Raw genomic sequence first — 18588 nt, forward strand, 5'->3', positions numbered from 1 at the left:
TAAAGTTGGCATAGTGAAGTAGATTAAATTATTTCAAAAAAAGGTGAGAAATCTCAGTTTTTTAATAAATGTTCATTTTTTTAAAATTGTAAATAATATCAGGCATGACAAATAACCTTCATATTTAGTATATGAAACTGCAGGTAGATATAAGTGGAAAAGTATCAACTCTACCTATAAACAGAACAAAGAAGAATGTAAGGAAATGCCATATAGGGAAGGGGTGAACAGTAGAAGGATGACTTGTAAGTATTTATCAGGGTTTAGAAATATAACAAAGGGTCAGAGGAAATGAGGAGGGGAAATAGGCAGAGTATGTATGTCTAAAAGGTCACTATCTTATATGGATTATGGTACAGAAAGAACCAAGGTTGTTGCCTTATAGGGATGGATTATGGTGTGGACTATAAAGACTGATATATGCTTTTATGGAACAACTTGGAAAATTTATAAATATGCAGCTTTTGTGACCATCCAGTGTCTCTTTTCCTAAGGGAGAAGGCGCCATTTTCTTGCACTAAGAAAATAAACAAATTGCCATACTAATTCTTGTCTGACTATTGTCTCTCTAGATTAAGAACTCAAGGACCCAGAATCCTGGGAGCAGGCTAGCCACCCTCACGCCTTGGCCAGAGGTAACTCGTTGACCCAAGGAATGTGAATAGCAAGGAGTCTGCTCATTGGGTGATCTGGATTTGTCCATAACAGCTACAAGGAAGAATTAGATTTATATATCCAGCTGCAGCCGTACCACAGTAGTTTCGAAACTAACATGGCTTTTCGTCCATCTAGTCAGCTAGCAGTGTGATTTCAACTGTTGACCCAGGTATATCTCTGCTGATTCAGTTATAACACCTCTCCAATTAGTTCACTGGGCCTTCTCTAAATATAGAAACTCATTCATTGTAGTCTCTGTGACCATCTGGTTTGTTTTCATCACCCTGTAATTGCAGGTATCTCCAACTTCAGCTGTTGTCACATTATATACTTGCTGTTATAATTATATGTTTCATTTAGTTTCTCTCTCTCTCTCTCTCTCTTTTTTTGGAACATTTGTCTGAGAAAAAACAGTGGAGCAATTAAGAGCCATTGGTTTCCCAACCTAGATTATTCAGTAGTTGTTTTTGACAGATATTTAAATCCCCAGCATATCAGCTCATGCTTGTTACTCCTGGTTTGTATTCGTCTTATGTAAATTAAAGGAATAAATGTGCAGTTTTTCAGCCCTTGCACTCCACATTTGCACTATATATTGAGGCCACAATCTTATGATAATTTCTGGGAGCTAAGTCACAAGCTAGGGGAATAGGACACACTAGGCTAAAATATGGATACTCTGAGGTTCAGTTTGTGGCACAAACCATCCAACTGGATTAATTCAGTGAACTATGATTAAGTGACCCAACAGCCTAGTTCTGAGTAGATAGAGATAGGAGTATGCTATAAAGTTCCTTAAAGCCCTATTCAATTACTAGTGAGGAAATACAGTGGTACCTCGGTTCACAAACTTAATTCGTTCCGCGACTCTGGTCGCAAACCGAATCAAATTTTCCCATAAGGTTCAATGTAAATACGGTTAATCCGTTCTGACCCCTCTGAATTTGGTTGCGACCCGATTTTTTATCATGTCCTGAATCAAATTTCCCCATAAGGTTCAATGTAATTACGGTTAATCCGTTCTGAACCATATGCTGTTTTTTTTTTAAACCGCAAAAATACGACACAAAGTACAGTTCGAAGAGAGAGAAAGCTAACCTTGCTCGACGCGACTTCTGGCGTGGAGGACAGGAAGGCGGGTGGGGAGGCAGTTACTGCTTGGAGGGAGAGTCCCCCTCCCTACAGGAAGCCGCAACCACGTGTCACGGGAGGGAAAATGGCCGCGGATCCTGTTCGTCACCCGATGCGGAGTTCGCGAACAGAGGCAAAATTTTGCGACCGGAGCTGTTCGTGAACCGAATTGTTCATGAACAGAAGCGTTCGTGAACCGAGGTACCACTGTAAGTGGGATTTCTATTCAACTACACCAGTGTTTCTCAACCTTGGCAACTTTACAATGTATTGGCTTCAACTCCCAGAATTCCCCAGCCAGCATGAAATAGTAGCAACTAAAATTCATGAATTATAACTTTGCTATTGATGAATTAATGAACATTTAGGACAATAATTATTGGAAGATGAAATATATGTCAAAATACTTCAAAATATTAAAATAAATGATAATAATGTAAAATACATTTATATTTTATGAACAATATTAATGTATTATGAATAATCTATCAATCATCAGTCAATACATTTATTTCATTTTTTAAAAATACTGTGAGTCCAAAGTCAGCACAGAATTAGAATTATTAATATACCACTGTTAAGAATGTACTGGTATGGAGTTAGAGGCTGGATAAGATGGTTCTTGAGGATCATCCTTCCAATTCTGCAATATTGACCCAAACATTTCTCTATTAGAAGGGCATCTTATCCTAAGGTAAGAGTTGACAATGGACAGATGGTTGCTAATAACATTCTGAGTTAGAAAAACCCAAATAAGGTATTCATATTTCTCATTTTCCCTGCCACAAATTAATTTATATATTTATTATTACATTTATATCCTGGCTTTCCTCTGGGAGATCAAGGTGAGCCATGTTAAATCTCCCTTCAATTTATCTTTGTAACAAAAATTCTGTGAGATAGGTTAAACATGAAATATTCACTGGGTTCACACATTAGCTGCATTGGCACAACATGTTTAGTCAAATGTGTTAAATTACTAAAATTAACCCTTGTTTTCTGGGGAATAATTGAATTATTGGTCCTTTCCACACATCTGGAATTGATGCCATGCCCATCTCCCCAAGATTCTCTGGAGCTTTAAGCTCAGCCGGCCTTCCCAAAGAAAACCTGAGATTTGTGGTGAGTAACAAGTTTAATCCTCAGATTAGCATGTTACGTGACATAACATAATGTTAAGCACCAACCAGCCAGTTTGGTTCCTGGCTCTCCAGATAGTAAACAGAGAGGAGGGAATGAAATCTGGAAGTGTAACAGAAAAACAATCTGTGCTGGGGAGGCAGGGAAAAATTCTATTGCATTCAAGCTTTCCATAAAAAAACTGATGAAAAACAGGACCTGTTCACATGTGCCAGTGCTGAGAACTCTCTTGTTAGGCTCATCTTAATATATAGGCTCAGCCTGAATATCACATTACAGAAAATACTATAAAGTTTTAGTGGCCTCTCAGTAACTTGAACTGCTGGCATTCCCAAATCTTTTCGTTACTTGGATGTTGGAAGTACCTGCATAATAACACCTCAGCATCAGAAGGACATTTACTAGAGAATGAGAACCAGTGAAACAGTGGGACTTCACAAACAGGCTTAGGAACAATTGGCAAATGTAATTTTGGTTATTTGTTGAACTAATATACTGGAGCCTTTGACGTACTGCTGTGCTCCCAGAGTAGCAAAGGATGAAAATAAATAAATAAATAAGCAAATAAACAAATAAACAAATAAGTGTTGGGCAGTCACGCAGTCACTAAAAGAAAATGGAATTATCGGTCAAGTATAATAAATAAAATTAGGAGAACAAATATGTTTTCTACTAGAGTGGCTTATGTTGCTTTTTTAAAAAAAACAAAAAGGCTTGGAAAAGGAAAAATCCCAGCCTAGTGATGAAATAAAAACTAGAACAGTGCCAAGTGTGTCTGCTAAATGAATATCACAACTGAGGAGATTATTGTGCCAGTTGCCTGCCAGCTTTTTTCCAAAGGTAAGAATCTGGAAATGAGATGAGAAAATCTCTTAGGATTTTAAAAGAAGGCATGAGCACTTATATCAGATAATAATGCATGCTGAAGTTAAATAACTCATCACGCTGGCCCTTCCTTCCTTCCTTCCTTCCTTCCTTCCTTCCTTCCTTCCTTCCTTCCTTCCTTCCTTCCTTCCTTCCTTCCTTCCTTCCTTCCTCCCCCACCCCAATCCTAAAGGACTTTGGTGGCATATAACATCAACAATCCCCCCAAAAACATAATAAATAAATAAATAAATCAGAACAATGTCAGAACCAAAACAAAATCACAAAAAGCAAAATTAAACCCCCAATAAAACTCAGGATAGGTACCCACAGTCAGTCAGCTGGGACTGAATGCACATTGAAATAAAACCGCTTTAATGTGTTTATGGGATTGCAGCAAGGGGGAGTTGCACATACTTCAGGGGGTAGAATATTCCATAAAGTGGGGCTATAATGAGGAAGGCCTGCCATCTCCCCCACACCCGATGTCCTGACTTGCAGATTGACTTCCAACAAGGCAGTACCCGATGTATCCGGGGGCTGCGCTGAATAGCATTAGGACTAGAAGATTCCTTATCGATGTATTTTATGCTATGATCTTCACTTGTACTTCTAAAATCTGAAGTGGAAATTGCTTTGATAATTGCCTCAGTGAAGAAGACTGTAATAATCTTCTCCCACAATATAAAATATTGATGGCTTTGTATTAGCAAAATGCGTATCATACATGTCATAACATTTTCCTAGTCCTTAGTATGCATCTAAAGGATGCTGGTGGGGTGCTACGTGTACCTGCACAGGTGCAGATGCTTCTGATCTGAAATCCAAGAGCCTTCATCCTTGGGCCAAATTCTCAATGGTTTATTCCAGTAACGTGCTGTATTTTGATGTATTTATGCAACTGCAGCTATGGGGAATTACCAGTAGAGGACCTCTTTCCCTAAAACAATCGTCATGCACTTCCAAAATAGGCTATGCATTTTGTTTTGTTTTTTTTCTGGAGTAGCATGGCTATTTATACTGTCATGTAATTATAAGGGGAATAGCAAAAATAAGATAAGAAAAGGAACAGTGTTATTAGACTAATATTGTGCTGTTGAAAGAATACATAACACTTTTGAGTCAGATCCTTCCGTCATAACGATAAATAGCTCAGATATCAGCAGAGCCAGCTGGTGACATACACTCTGACATTTGTCTGATAAAAATAGAGATGGCGTTTTGTGAACAACGGTAGAGAAAACACAATTGACTAAAGTGCATGCAGGCAAATGGCTCTATTTAATAAATGCAGTAAGCAAAATAATAGGTTTATACAGCTAGTGAAATACAACCAGAGAATATAATGCCATAGGTTAGGAGAAGTGAGGTGGTGCCAAGTGCAGGGATTACAGCATCGTGAAGAATGACGCCAAAGAAGCTGAGACAGGAAAGAAGGACTTCTTCCAGAAGTAAAAGCTGCGTCTAGATCAGGGGAACAAAACAGGTACTTCAGCAACAACAACAACAACAATAGCAAAAAAGCCGGCTGGGTGACTTTGGGCCAGTCCCTCTCTCTCAGCCCAACTCACCTCACAGGGTTGTTGTTGTGGAGAAAATAGGAGGAGGAAGGAGTATGAGGTATGTTTGCCGCCTTGAGTTATTGATAAAAATAAGAAAGGTGGGATAAAAAAAATCTAAAAAAAGATATGCAAGTAAGCAACAACGGGTATGCCGGAAAAATGATATGGTAGAACTGGATGTGATCAAAGGGTTGGGGCAACTTCCCTTTGAGGAAAGGTATTTAGGTCTTACTTGCAATTTCTTATGATGATTATGTAATGCCTCCCCTATCACAGTCTCTGTATATCTCCATCTCAATTGCTGGGGAACATAGCTCAGATGGTGCTATGGTGTTCCTGCCTGCCGCTAGGCTTCCCATTGGAACAAAATGCTTAGATTAGGTAGGCCCCAGACTTGAAGCAGAAATGTATAACTTTTACAATATGTACTCTCTGTATGCCCCTTGAGTAAGAATCTGAAGGTAGGAATTTTAAAATGCAATTAGTAAAGGTCTTCTGTTAAAGAATCACCACCTAAAACTATGACAAAGGCAATCCTTTAGAGAACAGAAAAGGTGAAAGGAATGAAATGTGAGCTATCCAGGGATATGAGATCATCCTTTTTCTACTGGTAGGTTCAACAATCTTTGTTTGCAGTAGGCTGTGGCATCTGCGGGGGAAGGGTGTCAAGGCAGGCAAAATGGCGGGCACGGTGTTGTACATCAAGCCCCCCCCTTTCAATATGTGTGCGAGACACATCTACAGAGGGGGCAGGGCTTGCACTGTGATGCTGCACCTGCCATCAATCCTGTTTTGACCTTCCCCGGATTCTGGTGTTAGTAGGCATGGTTCTGCTACCTGTAACTTCAGTTTAATCAAGGTCCTTAAAACTGAATCACTTCTTCCTGCAAGTAGTCCACTGTATAATATTTCATTTTATAATTATAAGTTTCTGAGAAACATTGCCAGCATTTTTATAAAACACAGATTGTAATGTATTTGCCAAGTATCTAGAATGACACACTTGTTTGGCTTGGGTACAATAACTGTAAGGAGAACATCTGCACAGTTCAACCAGTGTTGATGTATCATAAAATGGCCATAACAATGGCATGTCTTTTTTATATGTTCTGACACTTCACATGGAGTGACAACAGCCAATGCTTTTGGCTTTTCACCCATGCAAACATTGGCTAATAACTCACTGTTCTTAGAACAGTGTGCTATGATTCAGAGTCAAATAATGGAACTCTATCAAAATTCAGCACTGGTGTGAATGCATAATATAAAAAGGGCTCTATTTCAAACTGCATGCCTATTTTAGTAGGGGGTTGATTAAGCAATTCTTATGCTTTAAGTATTGTGATGTTTTGCCAAAGTCCTGAGCAACTGCACCCAAAATATTTTGGGGGAACCCCCCCCCCCCCCCCGAGTAACATAGTCAGACATTTCCAGTAGTCCTTGTATTTGGGAGAGTAGGAATAAGGATTGTGTTATTTCCGCAACGCCAAAGCAGCAGGCTACGTGTAAAGGCATTTCCATCCCTGGAACTGAATTAGGGTCATGACAATAAGATAGACGGCTTTAATATCCATTTATCTGCCTTGGGCCACCCTTTGCCTTGCACTAAGCAACAGGACAACTAAGTCTCCTCCTGCTTTGCTTTTGCTTGGCTCCCTCCTAACCATTTCTTTCTCCCACACGTTTCCTTTAGTCATTGTTTTCTGCTGATGGAGTCTTTGGCTTCAGAATGAGACTGCTGTAATTTGTTAGACATGCTTGCTCAGAAGTCAGTCCAATTCTGTTCAGTCAGACTGCAGACCTAGAATCCTGTGCAGTTCTCAAAAGGAAACATGACTGGCAAGTGTGTAGACATTTACCTCTGTTTTATTTCCTCTCAACCTCCATTTTTCAAAGCTCCAGATAGATCCCTGAAAAAGAAAGATTTCCTTTATCCAAGACCAGAACATAATTATCAATTCTGGTTTCCTCCTGGAACAGCAAATACCACTGAGGATTTCATCGGTGCTATGTCATTGTGCTAACAGGTAAGGAGAATCCAGGGGTGATGACAATAATTAAATAGCAGGGTCCCAACAGAAACAATTCCCAGGACCCCTGGATGGCCTTTGGGATTCCATATCCATCTTATTCTTCCACAGTTAGATGCACTGATGAGAGAGGGAGAGTTCTCCCCAACACATGGCAGATGATAGATTCACTGAGGTATTTGCAGACTTTTCAGAAGATCCTTTAGTCACGACTGCATAGTACTTTTGCACACATCTCATTTCTTTGAATCTCGACCAAGCAGCTCACTTTAATGCAAGGGATGAATCCATAATTCAACCCATTATCCACAATGCTTTTTAAATTGAACCATTCAACAAAGCCAAACTATACCACAGGGAGAGGCATTTTTCTCAGATGTCAGATGTTGGCAGGTGGGAAATGACAGCAAGATGTTGGAAAGACAGAGATGTAAGTGCTCCTTGGCATGCCTTGACTTTCCTTACCTTCTATCCTCAGTTATCATGGAGGATGTTGCCAGATCATTAGTGTTAAAGAAAGATGCCATAGGCATTCTAGCCAGTTTCTTTAAGTCTGCACCCCATCTTTTTTTTGTTCTCAGCAGCAAACAATTTTGGGACTGTGTCTATCCTACAAAGGCCGCTGCTCAACATCTGAATATATAAAAGTGGATAACAGTGCTCTAATTATTTTCTTTCCTAATATAATGCCAATCAAACTGACTCTCCTTCCCTCCTTCTTGTCTCTAATCGATGTCTGAATGCAATATTGGTTGTCTTGTTGAGCCATTAATTTTGCCTACCTATCCATTGTTTGTGAAGCAGAGTTATGTGAAATTCATTGCTTTACTAAGAAAACACTTTAGGAGTTTTTTTTTTAAAGACAATTTATCAAATCATGAGTAAATATTATGCATAAATTATTGAAAAGCGTGGTGCCCAGGCTTCTTAAATCAATGTTCTGTGCAGTTAAATTAGAAATAAAATGGCTAGCTCAGAAGAAGGAGCACAATAAAATCAATTGTAAAGAGGTGAGGGAGATAGGAAAACATGCTTTTAGGAAGTCTTTTGCAGTTTTGTATTTCAGAACAGTGCCTTCCTTATCCAAAAGTTCTGACACTGAACCACCCAATTTACAACTCAGGAACAGAGATATGCATTAAGTTCTGATGCTTTGCCCAGAAGGCAATTGTGAACAGCTTTCATTTTCTGCTGGGAAACATGTTTTAGAAGTGCTCTTCTTGCTCTACTTTAATTCCATAAGGAGTTAGATAAGATCATAAATATGAGTTGTCAAGGCTGTAGAATTCATATTGGTCTAGTTATATTACATTTCCCCTCATATACTGTAATTAGTAGCACTAAGCGAAGAGAAAAGCTGAGTTGTCCCAGTCTCACATTCCTTACCAACCCCAAATCCACACATTTTAAGAAATTCTGAAGAGGAGACCTCATTCTGTAACTTGGTTCCATATGAAATTTAGAACGCTGAGCAATGGAAGTTTTAACTCATGAAGGGGCACTAAGCTTCATTTTCCTTCTTTCAAAGATTCATGGAAGATGCCTGGGACATAATACTGAGACAAGATTGATTGTGCTTGTTGATTACCTCTGGCTGAGTTAGGACAGGGGTGGTTCAACTGTCCTGGTTTTCCTTGATCTATTCAGTGGCTTTCAACACCTTCAGTCATGGGATCCTTCTGGACTTAGAGTGGGAAGCACAGTGTTGCAATGGTTCTCTGCTCACCCTCAATGGCCTTTTGAAAATCTGGGTGGGTAACCGTAATTTTAGCACTGTAGCTTCATCTATGAAATTAGCAGTCACTCCCAAGTCTACGAAAGCAGAAAGTGTTTTCTGGCCTGAATCTAAACAGGAACAATAAAGTGATTGTGCTTGTTGTCAGCCATCTGAATTCTCCTTAGTTGTCTCGGAGCCCCCTTCAGAGCTCTTGGGAGAGGAGCCTGTGAAGTTTCCCAGGCCTTGAAGTGAGTTGGGCACTATTGTGATAAGCTGCCTTGAGTCATCATTGAGTGAGGTGGCCTTTTAAATTTTACGTAAATATAAATGCATAAATGGAGGAGTCAGGTAATGGGGATCTGATGAAAAAGCACCCCTCTGTTATTTCATTTATAAAACGATAAACACTTCAGAATACCAAAGAGAGATTTCAGTCATCTATATTTCCTATGACTGCAATTATGCCATCTTACTCTTGCCCTGCAATGGCTCTGTACTATGGTTTGTGTCCTCTGTGACCAAACTAGACACAACTTTCTGTTTTGTTTCTGGTTCTAATTTATAGCTCTGAACTGGTGGGCTAAATTATTGAGAACTGATGTTGCTACGATGTTTCTGATTTTAATTAGGAACCCAGTACAAAAAACCAACCACAATATTATTAGCAGCACAGTGTGATGACAACAAAAATAATTAAAAACTACTAAAACAGATTAAAAGAACAATAATTGACAAAACCCAAGAAGAATATAAAATATGTAATGGCATCTCTGTTGCACACCATCCCTTTTGGGCAGCCTTGCTCCCAGGTCTGCTTGGCCCTGACTCTGCTGTCCTGTGAGGAAGCCTGGAAGACCAGCTGTTCTCACAGGCACCAGGACATTATGTGAATCAACCACTTGAGTCGACACAGTTTGATTTTTATGCTTCTTCCCCCTTGCAGCACAGCCACTTTTTACTCTTGTTCTAATAGATTGTCATTACTTGTTTTTGTAAGTTGCCCAGAGCAGTTGGTGAGTGGGTGGCCTGAGAAACTGGAGTCATAAACAAACAAATAAATTAATAATCTACCAGTATATAATAAGTTGATAATAGTCCTACTTCCCCCACTATAACCCAGAATTTTTTTCTCCTCCAAGACCAAGTGGTCAGGTTAGAGTAAGAGCCAACTACAATTTTATGGTTCCTATATGGCTTCCAGATCCAACAGGAACTCCTGGTCTTTTTTTTAAAGTCTTGTTCCTACCTAAGCTTTTGATGCATTTATGATAAATCCCTACCAGAGAACTTTGACGCTTTCCCCACTCAGAGATTTCCTACCATTAAACAAATTATTTCATTTATTTTTTCTGGGATCTCCCATCCTGAATGCAATTCATTGGAAAAGCACTTTAGGAGAAAGCTGAGAAACCATAGCTTATTCAACATTAGGTAACATTAGTTATCAAATTACCCAAATTGCATGGGTTTGCCATTCATCACTACTGTCCATCTATCCCAACAGGCAGCTTATTTGCTGTTATCTCATAGACTTTTAGTTCTTTCTATTTAAGATTTTAACAGCTTTATGTTGATGTCATTATAAGCCTAGAATTATTGCTGTATTTTGAGAGCATTTATATAAAAATTTCCAGAAAGGAGAGAATAGTTTTCATAAATTAGGAATTGTTTGGGAAATATATTAACCGAATGAACATCTTTCAGTAGTATTAAGAATAACTGTCTTGTGAAACAAAAAGTACAACTAGAGATTAGCTAACAACATTTTTTGCACTATTATGGCAAGACTTTTTCTTACAGACTCCGTACCGCAGCCTGATAAACCAAGATTACAGGAAAATGGAATTATTCCATTATTTGCAATTGCTTTCCTGAAAAGGAAAGACGGAAGGGCACACTAGTAGAGGAATTGGCCAATGAGCGGATGTGATAGGCTGCAGCTGAGGGTGAATACCTTACAAGCTGTTGCCAAAGTATCTCAGTCTGAAGAGGCTTTTGTAAAGCTGGTTTAGAGTCAAACTGACATGACAGGAGTAGCTGAAATGGTAAGTGAAAATATGCCATGAGTTAGGGTACTTCCCTCTCATGACTCAGAGGGAATTAATGTTTGGTGATCATCACCACTTGGTAATAATGATTCACATGTTCTACAGGCCTTACAATTCGTATTTCCTACATTAGAAGAAACAGGAAATAGAAAAGCAGGCTGCAATAGAAGACCTGCATCTATTTAGCCTGAAATATACAATAAATGTACAATACAGTACATATCTATGTGACTGCTAGGAGTTGACACTTACTTGACGGCATGTAATCAGTCAGTCTATACAATAAAGTCTGAAAATATCATGAGTAGCAGAAAAGTTTGAGTATTTTGATTTGTTCTGCAGTCAACTGCATGTAAGCTTAAACTGCATTGGACTTTTCATCAGACTTTATTTTAATCATAGTATCAAACACATGCTGAGGTAGCAGTGTTTTTCAACTAGTTACAGGCCTCCTCATGGACTGTTCAGATAGAAAGCAGTCTTTAATCTCATTTGGAACTTTGATTTGTATATAATTCAGTGAATAAATTGGATGAATTTTAGGAACAGGAATTATGGCTGGACCTCCTTCCATTAGGCAATTTACTGTGTACTCAGAGTTCATTTCTGCATGAATTATGATCACGTTCTCTGATATTCCTAGCTTCTATAACAATTTAGGAATTAGGCTACGAATAGTTGAAATGACTTTGAAATTTTATATGATTTATCCACAGAAAATAGATGAGAATCTTAAAGAAAAGTAAAGGTCTGGAAGTTAAAGGAATTACTTTAGCAAATCTCTGACTGCATTATCAGTGAATGTTAAGTGTCCCCCTCTTTTTTTCTACAGGCCCCATGAGAATGGCTTATAACCCCCATCCATTTTTACAACAAGTGAACTATGCTGCTTTTCAAGATCACATCTGAATCTTTTTTTGTAGGGGTGTGCACTAACCACATGATTTATCAAACCTTAATTTGTCAGAGTTGATATTACCCTGTTCTTGATTCAAATTGCAGGACAGCACACTGGGGCAACCATGTTAATGCAATACATAACCAGCAACACACCTCTTCCCCAGATTAAATAAGCCAGCAGTCTTTTTTATTTATTTATTTTTTAATTTTTAAAGACACTGGACATATGCTTAAAAGCAAGTCTTTTATTAGTAGATCAGTATGTTAAGGCAGGGCTTCTTTGATCCCTCTGATCCTCTTTCTAACTGCCTCTTAATTTGGGAGAGAGGTTGCTACCCATTTGACTGAGAAGGAAGGAATAAAGAGATGTTTTGGACTGGCAATACGTTGCAAACCAGCACTCCTATTCCTAGGCTCAGAGAATTTCACTACAACCACATTTTTGATCATATTCAGCTCATGATCCACCAGGACACCTTTTTTATTTTTTGCATATACTGCTTCCCAATTTGGTCACCACATCCTCTATTCATGCCTTTGATTTTTCCTACCTTAATATAGGGTTTTCCATTTATTGTTCTAGGTTCTTAAGAGTCTCTGGAATTTTGTCCTCCCAGGTGTTTGCTATCTCCCCATCTTTGTATTGCCTTCAAATTGTGTAACTGTATTTTCTAACCCCTCAGTACAAGTCTTTCATAAATATATTGAACAGCTAGAACAGTTCACCACTCACCACTGACATACACTTGTTGGGTACAAGCTCTGAACCCACCTAATGGTAACATAGTTCAGCCCATATTTTGTCATGATCAGCCAAACAACTAAAGACAACTTCAAGCTGCCTTCACAGCAGGCTGGGGATAAGAGGAAGGTGATATGATGAGGACACCTCCTTTAAAAATGGATAGCAAAGCATGTTCATGCCATGGTTAGCAGGACATGAGAATGAATCTAAAGGCTGTAGACAAAAAGACTGAAGGTAATTTTACAAACTCTACCAGACAGCCAAGTATGATTTGCAACAGAAAAGAAGAATATATAACTTACGTCAAATACACATACCCACACACACACATCCCATGTTAACCATTTTCTTGATACAGTCTTCTGATTTACATTCCCCTCCTCCCCAAATTACAATAAGTATAACTAATAATGATTTCAAAAAGCAAGTGAAAGAAGGAGCAAAGAAAACTCAGTACAGCTTGATCCTTCAAAGGAACTTTGGAAAAATAGTATGATACAGATTTGTACAGAAATAGGTTAAGTATCAGGAACCTTTTTAATTAGCTAAAATCTGACTTCTGAAGCATAGGTTGTTCTGTGAGAAGCAGGGCTCAGTGTTATTTTACAGCAAATGTTAAATGGAAGGGATTCTGAGAATCTCTTTCCTAGTCAAGAGATTGTAAGATGCCAGGTGAAGCAGGTGTTTATACTGAATTCATTTTCTCTACCACTTTCCATATTCCTGGGATAGAATTTGAATGGTCACCCTCTCCTCTTGTCCTCTAAAGAGTACTCCAACTTAAGTACTTACAGTATATTAATCGGCTGCTGATACTCAGGAACTCTAAGTCATGCAGCGTATTGCTTTCCAGAGATTGTTGCTCTGAGATTTCTGGGTTTCAAGGCCTTTCCCTCCTTGCTGCGGTGAATCTTCCATCCAAACAAGGACTCCGTTTCCAGGCAGAGATGGTGGGGTGGCAGAGGTCAAAGTGCTTTTCATCTTGCTATAATTGCAACCAACACAGGAACTCACTAGAGGACAGAAGGGCTGCTCAGTGAAGGATTTGTGTGGGCAATTACTTGAGCCCACAGTATATCTGGCTGCTTATTTTGCGGATCACTTTTGCTCTCTTCTGCCCACGTTTTACAATTTAATTAAATATGAATTCAGCTCAGTTTACAGGGCGACCATCTCAATCTCTCTGTAAAGCATAAGAAGGAAAAAAAACCAATAAACCAGGCTCCAGGATACAAATATGAGTGATTTTCCATACTGCCAGATGACATCTTAAATAATTTGCAGAGCTATTCTATCAACATTTACTCTGTTAGAAGTCTCACAAAAGGAATCGTAGCTAACTGTAGGTAAAGCTTTTTTTTGCTTGTCTTCCTCAAGTTAACAATCATGTCAGTATACAAAGCACATGCTAATCATATCCATGTTAAGCTGAAATACATTATCATGGTTGCATCTCCTCTCATCAAGAAGTGATGCTAATGGCATACTGTATATATAATGGTTGAAGGGAAAAGCACCTTCTCCTTTGAATCAAGCCTGACTTGGTGACTTCACAGACATGTCCATATTGTTTCCCTTGCAACACTGTGGAGGTTGTTTTTCCCCTGCCTTCTTCCAATATGCTTTCTCAGCTTCCCAGTCTAGCCCTTAGCTTGTGATTTCCCAGTGGTCTCCCATCCAAGTGCTAATAAGGCCTGATTGTGTTTGGTTTTCAAGCTCAAAGTCAGCCAGATGCTTCCACCTGCTGAAACATTATGGAAGAAAAGCAGGAAAGCAAATATAGAAATTCCTACAGCCATTTCCACAGAGTTCATAGCAGCTATAGAGTTGCATATCAATCTCAGTGTTGTTTATAATCATGCATTAAGGCTTTAATCATCATTACAAAACTGGCAGAACTTAACCCATTTGTTCCCCAGAATAACCATAGCACAGTAGAAACAGGACATTATCTATTTCCTGTTGTTAGCATGACTGCTTACTGCAGCCTTCTGCAATCTGGTGCCTGCTGAATGGGTTGGACTATAATTCTCTTAATTCCTAGCCTACATGAGTTCAACGAGAATGCAAATAAGCCTTTTCTGCTTAATAGGGACACACATTTAACAATATCCAGGCAGGAGGGAGAAGAAAACAGGTCATATAGCTCTATTTGGTCCCCTTTGCAAATCAATCCCCCTGGTCTGAAGAACAATAGATGATTAGGGAGAGAGATTGAACCTTGCCTCTGACAGGAAACAACCCCAAGTGTCAATTATCCTTCAATATTTCCACTTCTCCAAATTTGTGTTTATTAATTGGATGCATGTAAATTTCATGGCATAGTTTTCAGAAATGATGGAGTACTCTGTTTACTAGTGTTGCCACTATAGTAAAGCAAACATTCATTTGATCCTAATTTTCTGAATTCTGTAGGTTTTATAAAATACCATCAACACTTTTGCAACAGTGGTTGTGGGTTTGAAATTTTAATGTTTACACTTTTGAATGTTGCTTTGGAATGTTAATGTCAATTACAGTCGTTTCAATTTTCAGTCCTAGTTCTTCATCATCATTAGATGGTGATGTCAACAGAAGGTGTCTTTAAACCTGAGATGGGCACAATCACTTAAAAAACCAAGTGACAGAGGGTGGTTGAGTGGGTCCAGTGTTAAAAGTAAGGTTTTCCTCTCTCACAATTCCTCCTTTGACATAACTTACCTCTTAACTGGCATCCAGTAGAGAGCTCAACCTGGGGTAAATGTGTTTGGGATGGGCTGCATGGAGATAAGAAGAGGAAAGTGGGTGGATCCTGCTTCTTCCTCACGCACCATTTTTCCTTCTATAAATTGGACCACTCTCTCCCCATTTTCTCCGTCTTTTGCAGCAGGTCAGATTTTTCAGAAGTGTGGAGGGTTGTTTGGTTTGGATCAAAGATAATTGAAGAAACTTGGTTTTGAAAAAGGAAAGATTTTTGTGGGGTGGCAGCAGAAGCCTCTTCCTGTCAATATTCCTACTTCATAATAAAACTCTTTGAATTGAGGAGATATGACTGTTGTATTCTGAATCTGGACACCCACAATGTTTCTTTCTGCTTGGCCAAATTCATTTCATACTTTTTGACAGGAAGAGCATAAGAGAGCATTGAGTGGCTTGTGATTTATCTCGCAAGCTCTAAACACACTTCCAGATAACTTTATTGTCAACCTAGGACCAAAATTAGTTTGAAAAACAAATTATGTCCTAAGATTAGTTACAGTTTCTGGGCAGTTCTGGGCAATTTCAGAGGTTAGCGTTAGGGTTAGAGTAGAGGTGGAATAGTGATGGATGAATCTTCTTAATACAATTTGGATTTTACTCATTAATGTTTTCTTAGCAAACATTTGGAAACCTAATGCTGTTCATGAGTGTTGATTTTGATACAAGCATATTTATAAGCTCTGTACCAAGAAATCTAGTTCATTTTCATCTGCCTTCTATCTGATCAGAAATTATGGGATACTGAGTAAGACTGGAGAAGACTCACTGAAACACCCAAGAACATATCCTGGGAAGAAGACTGTTGAAGAGGAATGTCAGTATGAGAGTCCTGACTAGATGCCGTTAGGGTTCATCTGGGGTTAAAAATTGTGAAAGATATGGAAAATAAAGATTTGCCTGCTAGAGAATTAAGCAGCCAGTCATTAATCATCTTCAGCTTGAGAGTGAATGGTGTGATATCAGTTACTTATGTAAGCCCTTTTCCTATGCCTAGAATAGTAAAAAAGAGTATGACTAGGAATTAGGGACCAAAGGGTGTGTTCATATACATTAGCAACATGAATATTTTAGGCACACATCCTATTGTGTTAAGATTTGCTTCCTTAAAATGCTTTTGAGAACACATACAGAGCTAGGGAAAAAATGTTTGTTTGGTACTTTTACTTTAGAGCAGTGTTTCTCAACCTTGGTATCTTTGAATGATGTGGACTTCTACTGCTGGAATTCTGGGAATTGAAGTCCATGCATTTTAACATTGCTGAAGGTGGGAAATGCTGCTTTAGACTGTGCCAGGTATCAGCTGGGAGGTGGGAAGCTTCCCACTAGACAATGTGAAAGATTAAAGCCCTTCCAACTTCCTGCTCCAAAGGATCATGGTGCCACATCCTCTCAAGGCTTTGGCCCAGCCACACCCAAGGCCTCCCCATGTCAACTGAGTATGTGCACACAAGCCAAAATGAAGTGGGCTGGTATATGGGAGCAAATCCCAGGGGTGAAAAATTGCTACCTTTTCATGATTGTTTTCCAGCAATGCTACAGAGCAATGCCATACTTCCTCATTTGCATGCAGAGATAACCCTCCTATCCCAGGTGGTTGCATCTGCTATCTTAATTTCAGTTCATGTCAAGTAAAACAGCATGCTGCGTGAGAACCAGAACTACTTGTGCATTGTATTTCAGGAAGTTAAGCAGGTTGATTACAACTGGGGTTGCTAAGAAAACTGAGGTGAAAGTGGCATGAGACCTGACAATTGCCTAAACTTATTACTAGATCTGAAGTAGAGCAAAGTAATATTTTGGCTCAATATATTCTCTCTCTCGCTCTTTCGCTCTCACACACACATTTTGTTGATTAAAGTTATGCTAGGTTTTAATGTTATATGATACAAGTTTCAAGTGAGCATATAGTACAGTAATTGCATGTTGGCTCCGGATGCTAAAGTGCATGAAATGAATGAGTGACATATTCAGTGTACAGATGAAGAATATTGATTATTGTGCTGAGCATTATGTGAAAGAATCAGATAGGCAGCTACCTTTTGGGAAGTCTCTTCGTAGCCTTGAAGAAAAGAAACAGCTCCATTAAAAACAAATAATAAACTGTAACCTACAGCAAAATAAGGAGGATTTATAGTTCTTGCCCACTTCAGCTGAAAAAATGAGCTGAATTAACAATCTATTCTGTGTGTGTGTGTCTGTGTAAGCTCAAAGAATGTTTAAATGGATATTTAAATAATGTATAACCATAGTAGATACCTTGTTTGGAGGGGAAAAGACCAGAACATCCTCTTTTTAAATTCTTTACCCTTTGGCTTGTCAAAAGTCAGATCTTTCATTCTGCCTAGGCATAGTTCATGTGCCAAATAATAATAGTTCATGTGCCAAATTCAACCTGTGGTTTGCTAAGCTAATGGCACTTTTGAATTTCGCTTAAGCTCTTTGTTCTATATTTGCAAACCCTGCATTGCTGATGCCAACCATGTCTACCTGCTTAACTTTCCAATAGTGCTCTCCACAACATCTTTTACGAGTCCTGGACCACAGCTGTATTTCTTTTTATTTTTTCCCCTTTTTGCTGTGTTGTTATAAATCTTGATACATTATGTTATTTCAGTACAATGATATTTATAAGATACAATTACAAATTCTTGACATTCTATTATTTAGGTAACTTGGAGTATTGGAAATAAAAAAAAAAAGGTAAATGTTCTATCAATATTAGCTACAATTTAGGATATCAGTGTTACAAGTATTAAAATTATTTAGATTTTCATTCAAAGGATAACATTGGAAAGGAAAAAATAAAAAAAGAACACACTGTGACTTGCACCAAGTAATTTGTTATATAATAAAATTTTTGGTCTTATACTAAATTACTGTACTTAATATTAAAATCTCCATTGTATTGTTACTTCTTCTGTGTGTGTGTCCTTTCACTAACATACTGTACATACATATGTATGTGAAAGAAAAAAATAGATGGACAAAGCAAATTTATCAAAAATTAAAATACCAAAAAGTAAAAAAAGAAACAAAAGAGAATTTTTTTTTAAAA

At 38.4% G+C, this 18588-nt stretch overlaps 1 long non-coding RNA gene across 1 annotated transcript; it reads left to right on the forward strand.

Annotated features, from left to right (window-relative positions):
- Positions 1-5110: 5110 nt before the first annotated feature.
- Positions 5111-18310, forward strand: LOC148216708 (uncharacterized). The gene is made up of 3 exons (XR_015795071.1): positions 5111-5412; positions 7251-7381; positions 16262-18310. It is a non-coding gene; the product is annotated as an uncharacterized LOC148216708 (long non-coding RNA).
- Positions 18311-18588: the final 278 nt, after the last annotated feature.

Source organism: Python bivittatus, unplaced genomic scaffold, assembly GCF_059951505.1.
Source record: "Python bivittatus isolate LINGU-HERP-01145 unplaced genomic scaffold, Pbiv_v1 ctg000080_np1212, whole genome shotgun sequence".
NCBI classification, from domain to species: Eukaryota; Metazoa; Chordata; class Lepidosauria; order Squamata; family Pythonidae; genus Python; species Python bivittatus.